General features: G+C 37.3%; 1 protein-coding gene and 1 long non-coding RNA gene across 5 annotated transcripts in view; both read right to left on the reverse strand.

The window, feature by feature from the left end:
- Window positions 1-23,450, reverse strand: part of plxdc1 (plexin domain containing 1) — a 935,956-nt gene that overhangs the window by 545,404 nt on the left and 367,102 nt on the right. The window lies entirely within an intron of this gene.
- LOC311096439 lies at window positions 4,235-23,142 on the reverse strand. Of its 3 annotated transcripts, none has more exons than XR_014609035.1 (4): window positions 22,952-23,142; window positions 22,342-22,835; window positions 21,973-22,053; window positions 4,235-4,813 (listed from the first exon to the last, which is right to left on the reverse strand). It is a non-coding gene; the product is annotated as an uncharacterized lncRNA (long non-coding RNA). The 3 variants fall into 3 exon arrangements; XR_014609036.1 differs by having other exon boundaries at window positions 22,342-22,438; window positions 22,731-23,142; XR_014609037.1 differs by having other exon boundaries at window positions 22,342-23,142.

Genomic DNA, 23,450 nt, shown 5'->3' on the forward strand with positions numbered 1-23,450 from the left:
CCTGGAAAAATTTAATTTTCCTGTCACGCCTAGAGAATTTGCCATCGTTTTCGATGCTATTCCCACAGGTGTTATTACATTGTTTAGAGGTTTGGATAGGACTTTGTTTACCACACCACCTATATTTGATCCCACTCAAACAATGGTGGGCAAGATTTGTTTAGTTCCATATTCTAGCAATAGGTCCATTCGTGCTCTCTTTCAAAAATATATTATTACCAAACCTTATGTAATTACCTATTGGAGCAATTTTGTGGATATTGTGGACTGGAGGAAAGTTTGGTTATTGCCACATAAATACCTTATTGTAAATAAAGTCAGAGAAGTCTCATTTAAATTAATTCATAGATTCTATCCAGTGAAAAGTTACCTAAAAAAGTTTAAACCTGACATTGATATAAAATGTGATTTCTGTAATGCACAAGATGAAACTACTGTACACTTGTTTTGGGACTGTAACTATACCAAAATGTTTTGGAAGAGCTTTTGCAGGTATATTATTGATTTTGTGTACCCTCATTTTTCCTTATTTTGGAAACATGTTATATTTGTTTTTATTAATACGGAGAAAAACTTTGAGAAAGAATTTTACTTTATAAATCTTTTACTTCTCCTAGCAAAATTTCATATTCATAAATGTAAATTTTCCAATCATAAGCCATTATTCAAACTTTTTCTCAATGAATTCCATCAATACCTTCAAACGCTTTCTGTTTCAAAGAAGAACAAAGCAAGGAAAACATTGTCTTGTTGTGCTCTCTTTAAAATCCCCCTTCAAATTTTGTCGCATTGTATTATCCTAACATGCTCTAATTGATTGTATCTCCTTCATTTATTTGCTTAGCTTTTATTGTATTATTATTATTGTAATTGTTATCTGGGTTCTCTTTTTTTTTTCTTTTTTTTTTCTTCTTCTTCCTTTCTTCTCCTCTCCTCTGATGTATGTTCCGTTTCATGTTTTCATGTTGATAATTTAATATTTGTTAACTTGTGTTTCTTTATATCTAATAAAAAAATAAATAAAAAAATAAATATATATATATAACAAATACATGTCCTCTGAAAAGGCTAGCGCACTGTGAAGCTGGTTTGGAGATTCAGTGTCTTTCCGCTCAGAGCGCGTTTTCTCTCAGTTCATTCGAAAAGGTTTTTATTACCAACGAAAGCTCACAGAAACGTGAAAATGGTCTCATTTGAAAGATAACATCCTAAGCTAAAAGTGATATAGATTTTGTGGCTGTTTGTGGCTGACTGAAGCCGTCATCGGAGCTGGAATGTGATAGATACTTTTCTCTGTTATCTTAGTTTGATCCAATTTCACTAAGCAATTCTTTTAAAGATGAAATAACAATGAAAATAAACAATGAAATAAACTACATCGGCAAATTCCTTAGAATGAGAGCTTTCTTGTGATATATAACTTGACTTGACTTGAAATTTGTGTCTGGGACAATTCACAGTGTGATTCCACAATGTGGGAATAAGGTTGCTAAAATGGGACGGGATATTTGCACGTATAAGTTCACAAAAAAAATTTTTTAACACTGTTTTACACTAAAACGTCCATGACAAGCATGTAAAAACCATTAATAACTGAATCAATATTTTATTTATATTTGAGCTGTTTATAAACAATATACTCAAAAATGTGGTTCTCACATGTTTATGAGCTCTGTCGCTGTCAATATGCGAAAGAGGTTAACGCATCTGTTGCATTTTATTGGCTTCAGTACACTGAAAAAGAAACATGTCTGCCCCCTACTGGTAATGTACGTCATGTGCAAGAAGACTTCACTACGGGCCGCTTCTTGCAGGTCGTTGAATCCCTTTCACTGTGATGCAGGGCCGTATTAAGACAGTGTGGTGCCCCTGGGCACTATAGCTCAAAGCCCCGACTCAACTCTGACAGATTGGGGAGGGAGGGGAGTGATAGTGGTCATGTTATCTTTATTTATTTATAATTTATTATTATTATTATTGTTAAATTAGTGTTCATAAACGAGTTATGTATGGTCTTTCAAGAATTTCAAGTTAATAATATAACAATTTACGAAAAATATTTTTAAAGCTTGTGTCATGTGGTGCCCCCCTAGTGGTTATGAATGGTTGGTGCCCCTGGGCACTGGCCCAAGTGCCCTTATGGATAATCCGGCTCTGCTGTGATGGCATTCTTTATGGCCACATCTGTAACTTTATTCATTTTCTGTATATTTCACAGGGCACAGGTAGCCTAAATATGATATTTATTATGGGTTTATGTGAGGATTAAATAAGTTCACTTAAAGTAAAATTTTTTTTTTTTGTTTTTTTTTTAATGCCTAATAAAAAATACAGTGTATTGAAAAACACTTTCAACACTGTAATGTTGAATGGCTATAATTAATGTTTAAAATTGTGGGAGACATCATTGAGACATCAGTAGCAGTATAAGTGATACTGGCCTTCATTCATAAAAAGATGCCATTAAACAAGTTTTTAAAATATAGTGTCTTTATGTTGCTTCTACGTTAATTTGGAGATTAACTGTGAAATTATTACATTTTTAAATATTTTAAAAACTTAAATCGCAATTAATCACAGAAAAAAAATTGTGATTAATCTAGTTATTTTTTTTAATCAATTGACAGCACTAAATTAAATATAATTAATCCAAATTAAAGCTATTAAAGAGAAGTAAATGCTTTTCTCTTTTCTTTTGTTGTTTGATTAATATTAAGGGCACAGACGGCATTAGGTTTATTACGCACTATCACTTTAAGACCAAATGTGCGGATCCAATTGCACTGATTCTCACAACTGTTTACATTCTGTAAAGACATAACCGACTGTGTTTACGTGAATACTCTCCAAAACGGACATTTAGACATAATGTTGTGTGTATTTGTCCATTCAGATGTAAAGCTCAAATAAAGAGAGCTTAATTCAGTACTCATGCGCTGTATAGCTTTCTATGTGCATGGCTGCATTTGGGTGTGTGCGCACATAAAACCGTACCAAATAGAGCTATCTTTTGTGTTGTCACTCTTATTCTGATCTATCCATATGTCTGCTCTTCTCTTTCTCCCAGACATTTACATTTTTGAATGTTTAATGAGACATGCATCAAGCGCATGCCAACTCAAGTCCCGCCAGGTAGATCAGCAATAACAATTCAAATGTGCACATCTACCACAAATGCAGGACATCAGTTCTGAATGGATCTCTTCCCAAATCATCACTAAGTAACATTTACGTCTAGTTCTTATCCGTTGACGAAAATGTCAATAGATTTTGTCATAGTTTTTGTCATTCAAAACAGTTTTTTTATTTTTTAAAAAAATTCAGTTATGGTCTCGTTTTCGTCAGAGGTGGGTAGTAACAAAGTGCATTTATTTCATTACATTTACTTGAGTATTTTTTTGGGGAAAATTTGTATATTTAAATGTGGGTACTTTTACTTTAATTGGGCGACATTCCTCTCGTTACTTTATTTTAATGCAATGCATGTTAAGAAACGCGTAGTTTATTCCAAGCACGCGCTTTCTCTTTTTCTGGGGCATGAGCGATGCCCTGTTCACAAATTAATCACTCTTTTGAGTCAATTCTGTTCAAAGACTTGATCAAACAAGTTGTCAACACTGTATGAATTGGTTCGCAAATCAGTTTGAATGATTTGTTCAGTTTCCTGTATGCACTGAATCGTTTGAAGCGATTTAGCACTCGTAACAGGAGTCATAAAAGGGAATTAAGAGCGTTGGATGAAGTGGCCATGGACCTACAGTCAATTAAAAGAAAATCTGCAGATGCATCCTATTGTTTGCCAATGATGAAGATCTTTATTAGTTGAACATCTGCATATGCTGTCTGTGATCGATTCCACAGGTACACTGTAAAAAATTATTTTGTTGACTTAACTCATTCTTTTTTGTTATCTTTTTGCATGGATATTTTTAAGTTAAACTAACTTATTTATAAAAGTGTACTTGACAAATTTGGAAAAGTATACCTGACAAGTTATGAAGTTCAATGAACTGATTTAATTTAGTTAAGTTAACTTCGAATTTAAGTTAAGTCAACTAAAGTTAAGTTTTCTAAACTACATCCAATAAGTTCAGCAAACTAAAGTTAAGTTTTCTAAACTACATCCAATAAGTTCAGCCAACTAAAGTAGTGTTTTGAAACCTGCAGCAGTACCAAATAATTAATTACTACTAGAACATTAATTTGTAAAATAATCACTGATACAATTTACAATAGTTAAGTCACCTTTATTTATATAGCACTTTTTACAATACAGATTGTATCAAAGCAGCTTTACAGTGATAACATAAATAATACAACAAAGTTTGTTTCTAGAAGAAAATTGCGTCATCTTCCACCTTAAGTAAGGCAGATCAATAATATTGTTGAATATTAAATGTCCACAACTAAGCAAGCCAAAAGCCAAGGCAACAGTGGCAAGGAACCAAAACTCCATCAGGTGACATGTCACAGAATGGAGAAAAAACCCTTGGGAGAACCCAGGCTCAGTCGCTCAGTTCTCCTCTGGCCAAAGAACGAACAGTGTATGATAATGATTCAGGCAGCATTACAGATCAGAAGTCAGATTGGATCAGAACATTCAGAATATTTATCCAGTTCCATCTGATTGGAAGTCGGAGTCACGCCGGTATGTAGACGAGTTTGTTGAGGATCAGTGCTGATGGCTGTAGTGTCGATGAGGCCTTCACAGGGCTGATGAGGCTGGCACTTCAGGGATGTGTTGTGGATGAGTCCAGGCGCAGGTCCACCACCTGATCTGGATACGGCCCAGATCCGGCTGACTTCAGTAAACCTTGGAATAAACAGAAAGACTAACATTAGCATAGATGCCATTCTTCTTGAGCGAGTACGTATGATGTAACGAGTACATCAGGTGTTATATACAATACAATTTTTTTTTGCAATGAAATTGCAGAAAACAACCTCATGGAAAGGTGTTTTACACCGGTCTCAATGCATGTCTTGTGGATTAATTTGTTAAATAACATTAAACAAGATCAACCCACAGCATTCAATATAGAAACATCCTTTGTTCCAAAAGAAAGCGTTTAAACATTGTTAAACACATTAAAGACCTATGAATTGGCTTAAATGCCATTTTAATATCAACTAAGTTACCAATTATTTATGCTCTCAAGCTTCAACAAATTCATCAATTAAACTAAACACTCTAAAATGCCACTTCCACAACATACCAACACATGAAACATCCTGTTCACAACATTCCTTTCAAAAAGAAACTCTGAAAAGCATTAAAGGTGTTGTTCCAACCCCGTAAGACTTTCATTCATCTTTGGAACACAAATTAAGATATTTTTGATGAAATCTGAGAGCTGGCTCACTCCTTCATAGACTGCTGGGTAATCGATGTCTGCCAGCCCAGAAAAGTTATTAAAAAAATTGTTACAATATGTAGCTGCCTGGTTTAAGAAAGGTTGAACTCGTTTACTGATGATTCCCACACACTTTATTTGAATGTCCGTCATCACAGATTCGATCACCGTTGGACGACATGACTCGTTGAGAATCAACGTAAAAGCTTGTACAAAAGAAAACAAAATACCAAAATGAATAAACCTTGAAATAGACATACATCAAAACCACATAAGTAAAGATTAATGACTTAAACATACCTAGACATTATACAAAACAACCAACAATTAATTTTAATACAAAGAAAATAAATCAAAACAAAACAAACCCAGCTAACACAGTACGTTGTGACGACGTCGTCAGTTAGTCGTCATTTGGTCAGCGTGACATTACTTTATGACAACGTTGTGAGGACGTCGTGGTAAAGTTCCATTTTTTAGAATCTTGGCTAACGTTCCAGAAACGTTGTGGGCACGTCCTCAAAAGACGTCGCTAGTTTATCCCATGGAGAACGTTGTGAGGACGTCGTGGTAAAGTTCCATTTTTTAGAATCTTGGGTAACGTTCCAGAAACGTTGTGGGCACGTCCTCAAAAGACGTCGCTAGTTTATCCCATGGAGAACGTTGTGAGGACGTCGTGGTAAAGTTCCATTTTTTTCCCATCTGGTCCGCAGATAATTTTCCAGAAAATTGCATTACAAGTACTATCGTAGTAGTTATACAACGTTATATATATATATATATATATATATATATATATATATATATATTAAAATATTATATGTATTTTTTATTATTATTATTATTATTAAGGAGGTTGAGTGTTAGTAAAAACAACAATACAAAATCTTAAATAAAAGTGACACTTCACGTGGAGTGGCGGCATTTTGCACATATGAGCGGGTCGAGCTTCAAAATGAGTTTTAAATTCATGAGATTTTTATTAATGTAGCATAATGTGTTAGATGTTTATTTATGTAAATGCTGCTTGGCTGATATGGGCGTGCGCGTTGAACTTAACATGCGAGTCGCTTTCAAACACTGGAGCGGTTGCCATGGAAACGGCGCAGGACCTCTGCAACTGACAAAAAGCAGAAATCCATTTCTCGCTGTTGTTTTCACTACTTTCAGGTGAGTTTAATCTAAAAATCACACAAATAATGCACACTACTGTTCCTGACATTTTTCTTACGTGTTATTGACACACATCTATTGAAAATTTTACGTTACTTCATAGAAATAGTTTAGTGTCTTCGAAAAACTCCGTTAGCATCTCAACCGTGTTCTGAAGAGGTAGCCTAACGTTAACTGTCAGGCTAACCTAAGCTCTTGTTTATAAAAGTTTGGGCTTTTAATCACATCTTTATGTGTAGGTGATATTTTTTTGTTAGTTTTGTAAAGGATTTGCTGGCAGTTGAATGGGTGATTGGAAGTTGGCTAATTAATTTAACCAACTGATAAATGTATTTGCTGTTAATCGATGACGTCACTTACTTGACTGGATAGTATTAGAAATGTTAGAATGTAATGTTTTTTGAGCATCAAATCATCATATTAGAATGATTTCTGAAGGATCATGTGACATTGAAGACTGATCTTCACTATATATTCACACAATTATGCTGAAAATGCTTTGATCACAAGGAATAAATTACATTTTAACATATATCCACATAGAAAACAGTTATTTAAATTGTAATAAAAGTTCACAATATTACAGTTTTTACTGTATTTTCGATCAAATAAATGCAGCCTTGGTGAGCATAAATTACTTTCAAAAGCATTAAAAGCTGTAGATTAGCAACATTAATAAAGTTCTCCTCTGTTTTAGCTGCCTAGAAGGACGATGAGGTGACAGTGCAGCCCGGGATAAGGAAGAGGAGGAGGAACACGTAAGTTAGACAATTTTCTTATACCTTTCTAACAAAAAGCTATAAACCTGACTACAATAGCATGGTACAATTTATTTTTCAGCTTCCAGTGAATATATAGAGCGAGACCCTCCGCCTATCCGTGCCTCAGAAGACCCTGCCCTCCGCTGGTGGGGTAAGAAAGACACTCCTCCTCTTCTCCCACAGCTCTCCATCATCTCCCTCTGCCTCCTCAACACTGTCTGAAGGAGCGTTTACCACAGCTGGCCGAGCTGGGACACAGTCAGGAAAGAGAGGTCTCAGATTCTCTCTGAGAAAGTCATCATACTAATTTTCTTGAACAAAAAACTCTGGATGTATATTTGGGTGGGTGAAATAATACTGGAGAGAATTATTTTAATTTTTTACATATCTTTACTCTTTACTAACAATAATTTTTTATTTGTTAGCTTCAGAGAAGCTCAAGGACTATAGATCTTTGTAAATATTTGCATTGTTCAGGTTTAGCTACTGGTAGTGAAGCAATGAAGCACATTACCACCAGACATTTGTAGCAGGAGCCTCACAGGACACTCAGGAAACAATTTAACCTATTTCTGCAAATAAAATTAATAATAAAGAAACTGCTGAATCTTTTTTTTTTTAAGGTCTTTATTGTTTTTCCACCAAATTATAAAAAGTAGTATCAATAAGAGTATTGATTATTATTTAACTACACCCCTGATGATACAACACTTTTTTCAATAAAAAGAATACGTTTTAATAGTTGGTTACATTATTCATTGATTATGTTTTTTGATTAATTAATTGATGTTACATTTCTGCACTCATAACTTGTTAACACTTTGCATGGTTAAAAATTCGTTAATGTTCAAAATGTATTGGCTTAGTAATTGTACAAAGTAGCACTGAATAAATTCTGATTAATAAATGAATACAGTGTGGGTTTTGGGCCATTTTCTATTTAGAATTTAATAGGGGTTGGTTTCCATTACATATATGTATTGATCCCTAAATGTATTAACTGGAAACGATAGTACACAATTCCCTATTAGAATTTATAAGGTTTTACAGCAGAGAATGAAATGTTTGAGTTTATCAGTTCTATGTGGATTTCGAAGTTATGGATCAAGCACATCTTAATTCCCAGGACTAAAGGTGAGAAGTATATTAAAAATAAATGTGGACGTTGTATTTTGGTCGTTAGGAAGTACCAGCCACGTTCCAGCGACGTACCACTATAACGTCGCCACGACGAATACAGGAATCACAAAGTTACGTCGCTGGAACATTATTTGGCACGTCGCTGTGACTAATGTGGTCCTTTGAGGAAACGTCCTCGTAACATGCCCGTTTGGTCATCGAGACGTACTCGTCACGTTATAGCGACGTGCAGTTATAACGTCGCCACGACGATTATGGGAATCACAAAGTTACGTTGCTGGAACGTTATGTGGTACGTCGCTACGACGAATATGGCCCTTTGATGTTACGTCCTCGCAACATGCCAGTTTGGTCATTGAGACGTCCTCATCACGTTCTTGCGACGTACCACTATAACGTCGCCACGACGATTATGGGAATCACAAAGTTACGTCGCTGGAACGTTATGTGGTACGTCGCTACGACGAATATGGTCCGGTCCGGTTACGTCTTCACAACGTAACTGTGTTAGCTGGGAAGATAGCAGGAAGTCTATAACCGTACCTTGTTCTCCATTTAAACCAGGAGCTAAATCCTTTTAAACTCCTTGCAAACCGTAAACCTTTGATACCACAACCATGTACGTTTGGGTCTCGTTCCATACTGAAATGTTTGGACCATATGCGCATTATATCCGCTCACGCGGGCGAACGTCAAAATAAAAGACCTCTGTTACCATAACACAAATGAAACCAAATAAAAAATAAAATAATTAGATACCATACAAAAATAAATAAATAAATTTAAGGACTATATTATTTACATTTCAAAACAGACAATATAACAGTCATTAACACAATAGTCCAAGTGACTACAGTGGCTCAACCTTAAGTTTATCAAGCGACGAGAATACTTTTTGTACAAAAAAACCCCCAGACCATTTTCAACTATTCATTTTATTTTGTGTGGGCCTCTGAATGAGCTCACGAGAGCGCCACAACGCATGTGCGAGAACTGAGAAGATGACGCTCGCGATCATTTGATGGGAAAGTGTGAAAGGTAAGCCATTAATTTTGCTGCACTGGTAAGGCACTTTTACGTTTTCTTCTTGGTTTCTCACGATTTGGACATCCAGGAAATGCACACTTTAGAACCATTTAAAACACTACATTGAGACCCATCTGCGTCATCTTCTCAGTTCTCGCGCATGCATCGTGGCGCTCTCGTGAACTCACGTCAGAGGCCCACATGGAAGAAAATGAAGAGTTGAATAAAGTCATTATTTTTGTTTGTTTTTTGCGCACAAAAAGTATTCTCGTCGCTTGATAAACTTAAGGTTGAGCCACTGTAGTCACTTGGACTATTTTAACAATGTTTGTACTAACTTTTCTGGACCGGCAGAATGAAATTGCCTAGAAGCCTATGGATGAGTGAGACAGCTCACAGATTTAATCAAAAAATATCTTAATTTGTGCTCCAAAGATGAACGAAAGTCTTAACCCGGATTTTCACCAACTGCGGAACGGCTGCGGATCGGCTCCGCTGCGTGTCGGCTCTGTGCTCCATCATCCTTCAATACCCACCAGGTCCGGATTTGTTGCGGAATGGCTGCGGCCATGACTGACAGCTGAGGTCACAAGGACCCACGAGATTCACGTATATGATCGCGCGATATAAGTGCTGAATTGTTGCGGAGCTCTCCGGCATCCGGCAAAAATAGAAGCTCTGCGTATCTGCTCCGGAGGGCTGCGGATCGCCGGAGTTGGAACGCAGCCGTTCCGCATTCAGTGAAAATACACACATTGACTTTAATGGAAACCTATCGACTCCACCGCCGTTCCGGAGCGGATCCGCAGCCATTCCGCAGTTGGTGGAAATTAGGGGTTATGGGGTTGGAACAACATGAGGATGAGTAATTACTGAATTATTTTACAAGAAATGATTAATGCATGACAGAATTTTCATTTTTGGGTGAACTAACCCTTTAATATTTTTGCTTTCAAATGCCTAAAACTTCAGACTACAGGTTTATAAACGATTCACATGATGAATTTAGGAAGATGGTTGAAATGTGTTCTCAAATTACAACCCAGATAGCACACGTACGTCGGGCCGACGTTGGCCCAACATCGAGCGTCGGCCTTCCTCCCTATAACATCGCAAAGGCGTCGGCCTGGTGTAGACAGATCTCTTGTCAGTCAGTGCTCTATTTCCCAGCTCCGTTACGTCGGCTTTAGGTCGGCCCACTATACGGGAGGCCGATGTCGCGTTGTGCGCGTGAACTTTCAAGTCCCTTTCAAACACTGGAGCGGCCGCGGCGCAGAGTTGCCATGGAAACGCCGCGGGACCACTGCGACTGGTAAGCAGGAAATCTCCCTCTCTCTCGCTGTTGTTTTCACTGCTTTCAGGTGATATTAATCTCTAATATCACACGGATAATACACACAACTGTTCTTGACACTTCTCTTACTTGTAATTGATACGCTTATGTTGAATAATTACTTTTATAGACATGGTTTTGTGTCTTCGGAAAAAGTCCGTTAGCATCTCAACCGTTTTCAGAAGAGGTAAGTTAGCAGCTACGTTAAGTTAAGCTAAGTTAATGTTAACTCGGTTGAGCTTTTGTTTATGAAAGTTTGGGCTTTTAATCGCCTATTATGTGTATATGAGAGGTTTTTGTAAAGGTTTTACCTGGAAGTGAGCTAATTTATTTTACACAAACGTAAACATAAACGTATAGGCCTAATCGGTGACGTCACTTACATGGAGTGAGGAAATTGGTTGAAACTAGCTCAATGGTAAACAAATATTGATAAAAAAAATGTTCTGTGATTTCAGCAGCAACAAAATAACCCATAACAGAGGGAATTACAGCTCCACGACTTCAACATTTCTGAAGAAAGCTGCTGCCGGAGAAGTAGGAAATACAGGTAGGAAATCCAAAACTAAAGAATTAATTATTGATTTTAGGAAACAGAGCCCCCCCTTTTCCCCTCACTATCATTGATGGCCAACCTATTGAGATACAAGAATACAAGTACCTTGGCACAATAATTGATAGTAAGCTATGTTTTGAATCACACACTGATGCTGTTTGTGCCAAAGCCCAGCAGCAAATGCATTTTTACCGTAGACAGGAATTTTAACATTGACCCCACTTTGATGAGAATGTTTTATTCTTGTTTTATTGAGTCTGTTTTAACCTTCTGTTTTATCTGCTGGTTTGGTTCCTTGTCTACAAAAAAACAAAAAATCGATTAGAGAGTATTGTTAGGACGTGTAGCAAGATTGCAGGCAATCTTTCCCCCTCTCTCACACATTTACTCCAACAGAGTGGCAAAGAGGGCAGCTGACCCTAGTCATCCTTTGTCCTGCCAGTTCAAGCTACTTCCCTCAGGCCGTAGGTACTCCATGCCCAGATGCAGGTCAAATAGATTCAGAAACTCATCTCAGAAAAGCATTTCACTTCTGCTGTAGCTTATATATAATATAGCTTAATATAATATAATATATAATAATATAGCTTAGCTATAGCTTCTTACTTGTAATAAACCTGGCATTATATAATAATATTGTTGGCTCTGTGACAAATGGTTTGTTGTGTTTCTAGATCCTTCAATGTTGATGCCCTGGCCTCCACCGTAGCAGAGTTGGGCGGATCATCATCTCGGATCATCATCTCTAAGGCGCTATGAACCATATGATTAGTAAGTAAAACTTCAAACATACACTAATGTCAAACATACACTAATTGTGTTGGTAAAAAAATTATGTTTTGAAAGAAGTCTCTTATGTTCACCAAGACAGCATTCAAAACAATAATATTGTGAAATAATATAACAAATTTTAAATAACTGTTTTCTATGTGAATATATTGTAAAATGTAATTAATTCCTGTGATCAAAACTGAATTTTCAGCATCACAGCTTCATATGACAGGGCTCCAGACTGCGACCAAATGGTCGCATTTTGCGACCAAAATTTGAGTGTGTGCGACTGAATTTTACATCCAGTCGCACATGTGCGACCAGTAAATTTCATCTCGTATAGTGTGATAGTGGGCGACAACCGACGTCGCGTACGATGCTTTACGACATCACGACAAAAAGTTTTTTAATTTTTTAACGGTCCTCCATGACGGGTTCCGTCAAGAGTGAATGAGTGTGTGTGTGCGCGCGCGCGCAAGTGAGTGAGTGAGTGAGTGAGCGAGCGAGCGTGAGTGAGAGAGTGTGTGCGCCAGTGAGTGTGTGTGTGTGTGTGTGCGTGCGCAAGCGAGAGTGAGTGTGTGTGTGTGTGTGTGTGTGAGTGAGTGAGTGAGTGAGAGCGTGTGTGTGTGTGTTAGGGGTGGGCGGTACACCGGTGTCATAGTCATCACCGGTGTGACATTGCGCCACGACATGGATTTTCTAATACCGTCAATACCGTAATAAATCAATTATGTTCCTTGAACGGCTGCATTTACATTAGGGCTGTAGTCAACCAAAGAAAGGCTTAGTCGACCAAAGTCCTGTCCTGCACAACGATTAGTCGACTAAAAAAAAAAAAAAAAAAAAAAAAAAAAAAGACGCGATGTTTTGCATTTTGATTGAACATTTATTAAACAATTGTCAGAGCATTTATAAAACAACAACGAAAAAATGTTTTTGTTTTATTGACACCTGGGATCCCCCGCGAAACGGTTCTCATTCGCGCTTGAATAAGGCCGGCGACACACTGGCTGCTGGCGTGAGAGTCTCAGCTGCGTTGGGTGTCTGTTTTTATTTCGGCTCCCATGTTAAAAGGTTGGAGTTTGCACACTGCCTGCGTGAGACACGCGTCTCAGGCGCGGCTCGAGCCACGCGGAAAACGCGTGCAAGCTAGAAATAGAACCGACGCCTGAGTGTTCCTGCAACAAGAGTGTTCTCTGGCTAGAGCGCAGAACAGCGGAGTTTGTATGAACCGAAGTGCATGCCTGAGCTTGTATTGCTGCTGTTGCTTTGACATTGTGGAAAATAGAATAAACAAAATGTATTAGACTTTTTACCCGTTATTATCAATCTAAATTAATCTCGTTTTTAATTTAGGCAAACTTAATTTCGTTTTTTCTTTATTTAAATTTCGTTTTTCTTTATTTAAATTTTGTTTTTTCTTTATTTAAATTTCGTTTTTCTTTATTTAAATTCCGTTTTTCTTTATTTAAATTTCATTTTTTCTGTATTTAAATTTCGTTTTTTTCTTTATTTAAATTTCGTTTTTCTTTATTTAAATTTTGTTTTTTCTTTATTTAAATTTAGTGTTTCTTTAGGCCTATTTAAATTTCGTTTTTTAGGGGTTCAAGCATGAAATGCTGAAACCCTATTGTAATTGTGAGGATTTGTAAAACGCATCGTGCAGGACAAACCGTAAGGCCTAGAGACTTGAAACCTGGCCAGATGGTAGGCCTCAATTTGGGGACAACCTATCAGAGTATGACCCCGATTGGCCCATAGGTGGCGCTACAGCAACCAAAAGTTCAAAATCGCTCATAACTCTTAGACCGTTTGTCCCAGGATCAAGTGTCTTATATCGTTGGAATCCTTGGCTCAAGGCGGACAAAATGGCTATCTCCGATTTGGATGGAGGCAGGGAAAAATTTCTGCTATGTCGAATTTTGTCCAAAACCTACTTTTGCGAACTAGTCCCTGGTTTTTCGCCCGATCGGAACCAAACCAGTCTAGGACAATTCTCTGGACTCTCTAGATCAATAATTATCGAAAAAAAGTTGAACTTTTGCATTTGGGTGGCTGTAACAGGGTCATTTAGAAAAGGGGCGTGGCAAAATACACTAAAAAGCCTATAAATCCCAAAGGAAAACTCAGAACTTCACCAAAATTGACGAGCATATGTGTCCGAGCATGGGGAGGAAGCATGCAGAGTTTCATGGAGATCGGACCATAGGTGGCGCTATAACTGGCAAAAAGCCTTCATTCTTATTAGGGGTTCAAGCATGAAATGCTGAAACCCTATTGTAATTGTGAGGATTTGTAAAACGCATCGTGCAGGACAAACCGTAAGGCCTAGAGACTTGAAACCTGGCCAGATGGTAGGCCTCAATTTGGGGACAACCTATCAGAGTATGACCCCGATTGGCCCATAGGTGGCGCTACAGCAACCAAAAGTTCAAAATCTTAGACCGTTTGTCCCAGGATCAAGTGTCTTATATCGTTGGAATCCTTGGCTCAAGGCGGACAAAATGGCTATCTCCGATTTGCTTGCCCTTCAGGCGCCAATTTCGAGTAAATTGCATTTTTTGGAAAAACCTATTTTTGGGAACTTCTCCTATGTTTTTGGCCCGATCGGAACCAAACCACTGCAAGAATATTCTCTGGAGTCTGACAATCAATAATCATCCAAACAATTCTAAATTTCAATTAACGGTCGATAAGGGGAACCAAAATATTTGATGGCACCAGGGCCACTTTTACTAAAACGGTTATAAATTGTGAACGGGAAGGAATTTTTTTGCTAAACTTGGGGTACATCTTCCTGAGCTCAACCTGAGATCACTTGAAAAAAATCGCAACAATTGGCCACTTGGTGGCACTACAAAACAGTTATAACTTGTGAACGGAAAGAGATTTTCGCAAAACTTGGGACACATGTTCATGAGCTCATTCTGAGGTCATGTGAAAAAAAAATCATGACAATTGGCCACTTGGTGGCACTATAAAATGGGTATAACTTGTGAGCGGAAAGAGATATTTTTGCTAAACTTGGGACACATGTTCATAAGCTCAATCTGAGTTGACATGAAAAAAATCGTGACAATTGACCACTTGGTGGCGCTATAACAGTGAAAAAAAATCATGAAAATAGCTATAAGCGCACCCAAATGTTACTCTACTGAAAATTGGCACGCAGTGTCTTTGTCCAGGGTGCCATGATAGTCTATGAGAACATTAGTGTATCTCAAAAAACTCAGTATATGTCATTGGCACAATGCCTTGAAGGAGCCTTAGAAGTTTCAAGCCAGTGTTTTTTCACAGGAGTGACCTCCTAAGACTCCTGAATCATTGCCGAGTCCAACAATACCAAACATGCCAGGTTTTGCCTTATGGTTTTTGTAAGTGTCATTTAGAGCTTTAAAAAATTGTGTTTATCTTCAAAGCCGTTAGTCCGATCGAGACAACAATAAAAAAACAAAGGAAATTTGAAAACATAGGTAAATAGCTAAACAATAACGCCAAAATGTTAAAATTATGATAGGAACTGACAAAAAAATGAATTAAATCCAATCAATTTCACCCATGGATCATTTTGATGCTCTCACATGTTTGAAACAAACAATGATGGATTGTCATGAAATTTGTTTTGAATTGGGACTGGCGAATCCCCGTCCATACTGTCAATGACCATTCGCAAAGACCCGCCCACTTTAGTTACTGTTGCTATGTCTGACAAGCGACGCCACTCTCACACCACACCAAGTTCTCACGCAGTGAAAAATACATTGCGGATCAGAGAGGAGACAGCGCGCTGACAGACAAGTACTTTTGATATGAAACAAATGGCACTTTTCCACTACACAGTACCAGCTCGGCTCGGCTCGGCTTTGTTTGGTTTTCCACTGTGTAAAAGTTGTACCTGTACCTGCTTCCAGGTACTTTTTTTCGTACCACTTCCGGCGAGGTTTTAAGCGAGCTGGGGCAAGCTGAGGCGATACTAAAATGTAACGTGAAAACACGGCAGACTGCTGATTGGTCAGAGAGAATCGTCACTATTCACTGCGTCATCATTGCACGCGCCAGACGGAGTATCCTGAATAAAAAACAGCAAAAACAAAAACATCCAAAAACAGCATACACTCGATTTCCTCCATTGTCCATTGTGTGTGGCAGCGGATGTATATCGCGTAGAAGATTAAGTCACACGCTATGACGACCAGGTACTATTGTGGAGGTACTATCTGCAATGGAAAACGGAGCGAAAAGCGAGCCGGGCCGAGTCGAGTCGAGTCGAGTTGAGCTGGTACTGGTAATGGAAAAGCACCAAAAGTCTCACCTTTCAAATGTAGTCATTTTTTAGAGACATTTAAACAATAAATACCGTTTTGTGACTGTTTAATGTGTCTGACAGATCGCTGTAGACTCAAGGCTCAGTTAAAGCTGCTCGTGAACCGATCATCTCTTCCTTCTAGTTAATTTATAGCATTAAAATAAACATGAATGAACATAAAAGGAATGTTGTTTTAAAGTGCTAAGACGTCAGTACACTTTGTTTTTCAAATTTAAATCCTCCAAAGTTAATCTACTAACTCTCCTGACTGCTTTGTGGGACAAAATGGCGGATTATGATTAGTCAGATCGCCTGTCAATCAAACTCCCTGCGAAGGGTCAATTGAGAATGCCCGTGCGCACAATCCTGATCTAATCGACAACTTTGCAGTTGCACATAGGAAAGCCCGGAAAATCCCACTATAATGTATGAGAGCATCTTTTTTATGTATTTGGACCTAGGCCTAACAATGTGTTATGGTGCGCTGTCACCAGTGTTTTTTTATTGTTTTTTTTTTTGGTGAGCGTAGGCTCCTCCTGATTTTGTTAGTCATCTCATCTCTTATATGCTGTATATGATCATATCCTGCCCTATTCATGGTAGCCTACTCGCGGACATTGCGTCATCAATGTCATCAATTGCGTCATCAAGGGGCCCGCCTTGATAATCCTACTTAAGGGCCCGGTGTTGGCTCGTTACGCCACTGAATATAATTGTCTAAACTCCTAATCAAAATTACATATTTACAACAAATTTGACACATATATATAGGCACACTTTGAGTACTACTAATAAAAGTGGTGGAGATCAGGCAAGACTGTAAGAAGACTCAGGCAAAAAGGTGCTATAACTGTAAAAACGCTTTAAAACCATATATTTCCTATGGCAAACTGCATGTATTGGCTGTAAATTGACTTTTTCATCTATGATGGCAGTTGTTAAATGCTTGCTAAATAAAACGTAATGTCTTTTGATGCTTGTGTGCTTAAAGGCCTTAACTGCTTGAACCCCGATAAATGCTGCTTGCAGCTTTAATCTTTATTTAAATTTCGTTTTTCTTTATTTAAATTTCATTTTTTCTGTATTTAAATTTCGTTTTTTTCTTTATTTAAATTTCGTTTTTCTTTATTTAAATTTCGTTTTTCTTTATTTAAATCTACCCTTTACTGTGTCAGTAATTTGTTAGTCAGAAAAATATTAGACTACCTTAAAAGTATTGCTTAATTAACAGACTGTGTGCGTTTTATATCACTAGTGCAGTGTCCGTTCTCGGAGAATATAGCCGCCCTGCTCGCGTGAGGTGCGCCGCTTCCCGCTCGCGCTGTTCTGTAGTTTACTATTAATTCTGAACGTGTCGCGTCTCGCGTGTCTGTCTATATTGCACCAAATGAGACACTGCACTCCCTTGTGAAGTCGATTGGATGAACGGTTCTCGAAATAATCAAAATGCAAACGGACAGACAGACACATAGAGATTACTACCTATATTCCTTACTGAGCACGAAGCAGCAGTGCAGCCAGCCACAGGTGCGGTTCCCGAGTGTTCTACGTGGTGCGCTAAACTGTGGCGCTGTTACAAAATAGCCTAAATTAAAGCATTTAAAGTTGTGGATAAAACATAGGCTAATTATATTTAGAATACAGTAATATATAACTGCTTATAAAGGAATAAATATCAAGGAGTAAATCAATGAAAATTTCTTTATTGGTGAAAAAAAAAAGTTATACCGTGATATTATACCGTCACCGTTCAAAAGATGAAAAATACCGTGATATTAATTTTAGGTCATATCGCCCACCCCTAGTGTGTGTGTGTGTGTGAGTGAGTGAGTGCGTGTGTACATGTGCGAGTGAATGTGTGTGTGAGACGGCTGACGGCTCGCGATGATTGTTCGTAAAGCAACGTGTAGTCTGACAATGTTTCTTGTCCAGGACATGACAAGATTTTTAGGAGTCAAAATCGTGTAATCTGACACAGTGACTATCGTAACATACAAAAAAATTGTGTAATCTGAACCAGGCATAACTATAATGGTATACTGTGGTTATAAAAGTAGCCTACACATCTTTTTCCAGCACTTCAAAACTATATCATATTTAAATGTTATTTTTAATGTGTTGACCAAAACATTTTTGTTCATCCTTTTAAACCTTTTAAAGATTGTCTCTATTTATAAAACTGAAAGTTTTTAGAAGTAGGAAAACACTTATTTAAAAAAAAAAAAAAAAGAAAGACTAAATTACCATTGTAAACATAGCTGCTGAGGGAGCTTATTGGCTATTTTCACTCCCTAATATCTATTTTGTCACTCATTTTGCTTTTGAATTAATATTAAGACATTATGAATGATAATAATTAAATTGAACTTTATCTATACACCTCAAATTAAGCTCAGTGCTTTGTCATCCCACAGTGCTACCAAACACTTTCTGTAGAACTTAGTGCCGCTGCCCTCAGATGTTAGTCTGGAGCCCTGTGATAAAACTGCACCATAATTTCTGTACGCTAAGTCTATTTATTATCAAAGCATTTGTCTGTAATAGTTATTTAGGGGGAAATGTGAAGGTGTGCCCCTAAATTTTCTGCTTGCGCTCCTAAAATTTTAAGTCAGGGGCTACAGCACTCCTAATAAAAAAAGTTAGTCTGGAGCCCTGTATGATCCTTCAGAAATCATTCTAATATGATGATTTGACGCTCAAGAAACATTTATGATTATTACCGGCTTTCATTTTCTCAAAGGCGTAGCAGGATACCCAGGGCTTGGTTTACACCTATCACAATTTCTAACCACTGGGGGACCATAGGCAGGCTAGGGGAACTCATATTAATGTTAAAAAACCTCATAAAGTGGTTTTCTACCAGTTTTCTATGTGAGGAAAACGCTTAACTGTACATAGTAGTCTATTTTTAATTATTATGGTTTTACAGAATTATCATTTATTTATTTTAATATCACTGTCTATGCATTAAGTCACGTTCTGCGAGTGCAAATCTCTAAATTAAACTTTGGACTTGTATTTTACAGGGGACAAGTTCTCAAATTCACATCTTTATGCTCTCGAGTTTTGCTACTTTTTTACTTTCATAAATAACCTTCCTGATAATGTTCGGGGCTCAGACACACTCTCCCAATTTAAATCTAGACTAAAGACACAACTCTTTAGCCAAGCATTCAATTAACACATCTCATAATCTTGTTTTACAGTTAATATGTGATGAAATAGTAAAAAGTGCACATGATCATCTTTTGCCTGAAATAATATGAACTGCAGCTATGCTAATCTTTCTCCTGTTGCTTCCCTGTTTCTATCTCAGGATGCTCAGCAAGTTCACTAGAGATTACAGCGAGATCCAGTGTGGATCCAGCCTCACTTGTGAAGATTTCAGATGATGCAAACACTCATGAAGATTTCAACTGATGGCAACTATAGATGGACACAAAACTGCCAGATATTAAGATGGGGTAAGCGATATTTCAAAAACGCTGTTGGACATAGTTGATATTTGGAATGAACCCAAACAAACACACCCCTCTCTTCAATGCTCCACCTCCAAAACTCACCAGATTGCCCAGCATCCGCATCACATTATTGGTGTAAATAACTAATTTATGTTATTGCATGACCTGCTCAATAAAAGCGCAACACTAAGAACGTTTCAGGAAACACGTTATTAATTATGATAATGGCTGGATTTCCCGAAACCCTCATAACGCTACGTCGTTCCTAAGTTATACCTTAAGCTGTACCTTATCGTTAATACGTGTTTCCCTAAACGTTCTTCATGAGAAACAGTTAGCATCTACTTACAACTTAACTGAAAGTATGCTTTCACTGGCCTTTGAAAGCACTCCGCGGACGGCGCCGTCTTTTAGAACAACTATTCGCTGTATCGCTGCCATAGTTTGAGCAAACTACCCACCACAATCATTCCCTTTAAATAAACTATTAAACCTATTAAACTATTAAATGGTTTGCCAGCTGATGTACCTTTGATTGTTAGATTTTTAATTATATTATCCAGTGTAATGACAATTCTTAGCTTTAGTCCTAACTGCTTTTTCTCAATATTTTTCACTCTGTTACAGGTTGCCAGGAAGAATCCTTCTCTACATTGTTGCTGAGGAACCCTTTTGATCCCTTTTCTCCTCGAGTTCTTTCTGGTGTCATTAAAATGTCTTAACTTGAATTGTGTCTGTTCATTATACTAGAGACAGTTATTGATATTTTTCAATGTCAGTAGAGCCTACTTTTTTCATATTGGATAGTCAAGTAACTCCAGGGCTGTATATATGTTCATAGACATTGAGGGGGACAAGTCCTACACTGCAAAAAAATGCTTTTCTTACTAAGTATTTTTGTGTTGTTTCCAGTCCAAATATCTAAAAATTCTTAAATCAAGAAGCATTTACTAGAGAAGTAAAATGACATAAGAAATTCTATTTTGTTTTCAGATAAACAGAAAGTAATTTAAGTAATTTTTGCTTAAAACAATCTAAATTATTTGCCAGTGGGGAATGAAAAATAATCTTTATTCTATTGGAAAACAAGATTATTTTTCTTACCCCACTGGCAGATAATTTAGCTTTAGAAACAACACAAAAATACTAAGTAAGAAAAACATTTTTTGCAGTGTATAATTATACGTCAATAATAACAATAGTATGTCAATAGTTAGAAATGGCCAAACTGGAAATTCAATATTGGAAATTCTTGCTCTGCTCTGTTTTTAGGATGGCAAAAAGGTTTAAAAGTTACATTTTAGGCTGGTCTACCTTACAGCGACCATCCAAATAGATAGCCAATCAAATCATAGAAGGCGGTGTTTACTGTTCACAGAAGCAGAGCATGTATTCCAGCAGTTTAACGTTGAAAGAGTGCGAGGTAAGATGGAAGTGTAAAACTACTCCACTTTTTTTCTTGAATATGGCCATTAAGAGGGATGAAAGTTGCATGTGTTCAGTATCAAAGCTATTTTATCAATTTAAGTCTCGGGGCAATGTTGACTACAGTTTATGTGCTGCTGAGTGAGTGTTGCAGCGCGATCTCCGCTCTGTATGTGTGTGTGTGTGCGTGTGCGTGCATGCGTGTGTTCGTAAGTGCGTGCGTCAATGAAAGCAGCGCATGGTGTCTAATGTAAGGAGTAGCCCGAAAGGTCCGACCTATATAAATAAAGGTCCTATAAAACCCATGCAGAGCTGCCAAAAGATTTACAGCTTTGCATCGTTCAAACATCGGCCGGAGATCATTTGCGATCAAAGGCCGACGTCGAGGCGACATATTGCCGATGAGCAAACGATCTCTGAGCGACATCGTGCCGATGGAACTTTGTGCATCGGGCCAACGTCGGCCCGACGTACGTGTGCTATCTGGGAAGTGACTCAAACACGCACCACTGAAACATGCAGTGTGTGTCAATCACAACCATTTCCCATATGAATAAAAACAGTCAAATTTAAAAGTACAGATATAATAAGTTACTTATTTTACCCACATCAATTCAAATTGATAGTTAATTTTAAGAATTCCCAAAGATTACAGTGAAAACTCACCTGTATCTGGTGCAACTGTTATGTAGTGACTGAAGTAAAAAATCCGGTTGGTGAACAAGCTTTTAGTCAACTTGACGGAACCTGTGAGTCAACACGAGGAAATACAATGAGATAATCTTCTATGTGCAAAACACTCTGATTCGAAATACACTCAATAATCTTAAATTCGTGACAACATCGTTACTAATTCACCCTATTATCAAGATTCCTTAAAACATGAACATGCGCGACGACATGGCACAAGATCCAAACTCCGAAGAATAGTAATAATGAAAACATCCAAACCACAGACGTATTAATTGTACATCACCCATATCGATTCAATTTGACATTTACTTTTGTAATTCAAAGATTGTGGTCAAAACTTACCTATATCTGGCGCTCTGCAACTGAGTTGAATTGAAGTGACTGAGGTAAAAAAATTCCGGTTGATGAACAAGCTTTTAGTCAAAGTACTTGACTGAACCTGTGAGTCAACACGAGAAAGTACAATGAGCGAATCTTCTATGTGCAGAAATACACTCAATAATATTAAATTCGTGACAACATCGTGAGTAATTCACCCTATTATCAATATTTCTTAAAACATGAACGAAATGGCGCGAGGCCGGCAAAATCCAAACACTGAATAACTTAGTAGCCTATATGAAAACCGTGACATTTCAAACCACAGGCGTATTACTTGATATTTATATCACCCATATCGATTCAATTTGACAGTTACTTTTTTTAATTCAAATATTTTGGTGAAAACTTACCTATATCTGGCGCTCTGCAACTGAGAAACTGACGTAAAAAAAAAAAAAAAAAAAAAATCCGGTTTGGTCCAGTTGGTGAACGAGCAGCTTTTAACTTGACTGAAGCTTGAACACAAGGAAGTAAAAAAAAAAAAAAATCAGCGATGTGCAAAAACACTCTGACTTGAAATGGATAATATAATTCTAAAACGAACTAAAAACTTGCATCCACTTTCACTTACTCTGTATCACTCCTTCTGAAGACACGTATGGTCCAACAGGGAAAATCATCCGGTTTCCGCGGGCTTGGCTTCTCGAAAATTCTCAGAGAGAAAAAAATGATTCACCGAATCATCTTGAGAGGTTCATTTTCATGAATCGCTCAAATCCGCTCGATTCTGACCATGAATAAAAACTGAAACAGCTAGACAAATTTTTTTGTGTAATTTAATTAATTTGTGCTCATAATTTTAAATAACAGTAATGTTTTTAATGTAGGCTATCGTTACACACTAAAATAAAATTGAAGTTTAGGTTTTAATGCAGTCTACCAGACAGCAAGATATATAGATAAATTAAGTTTAGTTTACTAAGTTCAGTTTAAAAAGTAAATTCACTTCTATTAAAATCATTTATACTTCATTAGAGTATAATTGAAGTAAAACCAGCAGAAAATTTAGTGCAGTTGTTTTAACTTACATTTATAAGTTAAAATAACAATTATACTTGTTAATTCAACAG

Source organism: Abramis brama (genome assembly GCF_963993115.1).
Source record: "Abramis brama genome assembly, chromosome: 14".
NCBI classification, from domain to species: Eukaryota; Metazoa; Chordata; class Actinopteri; order Cypriniformes; family Leuciscidae; genus Abramis; species Abramis brama.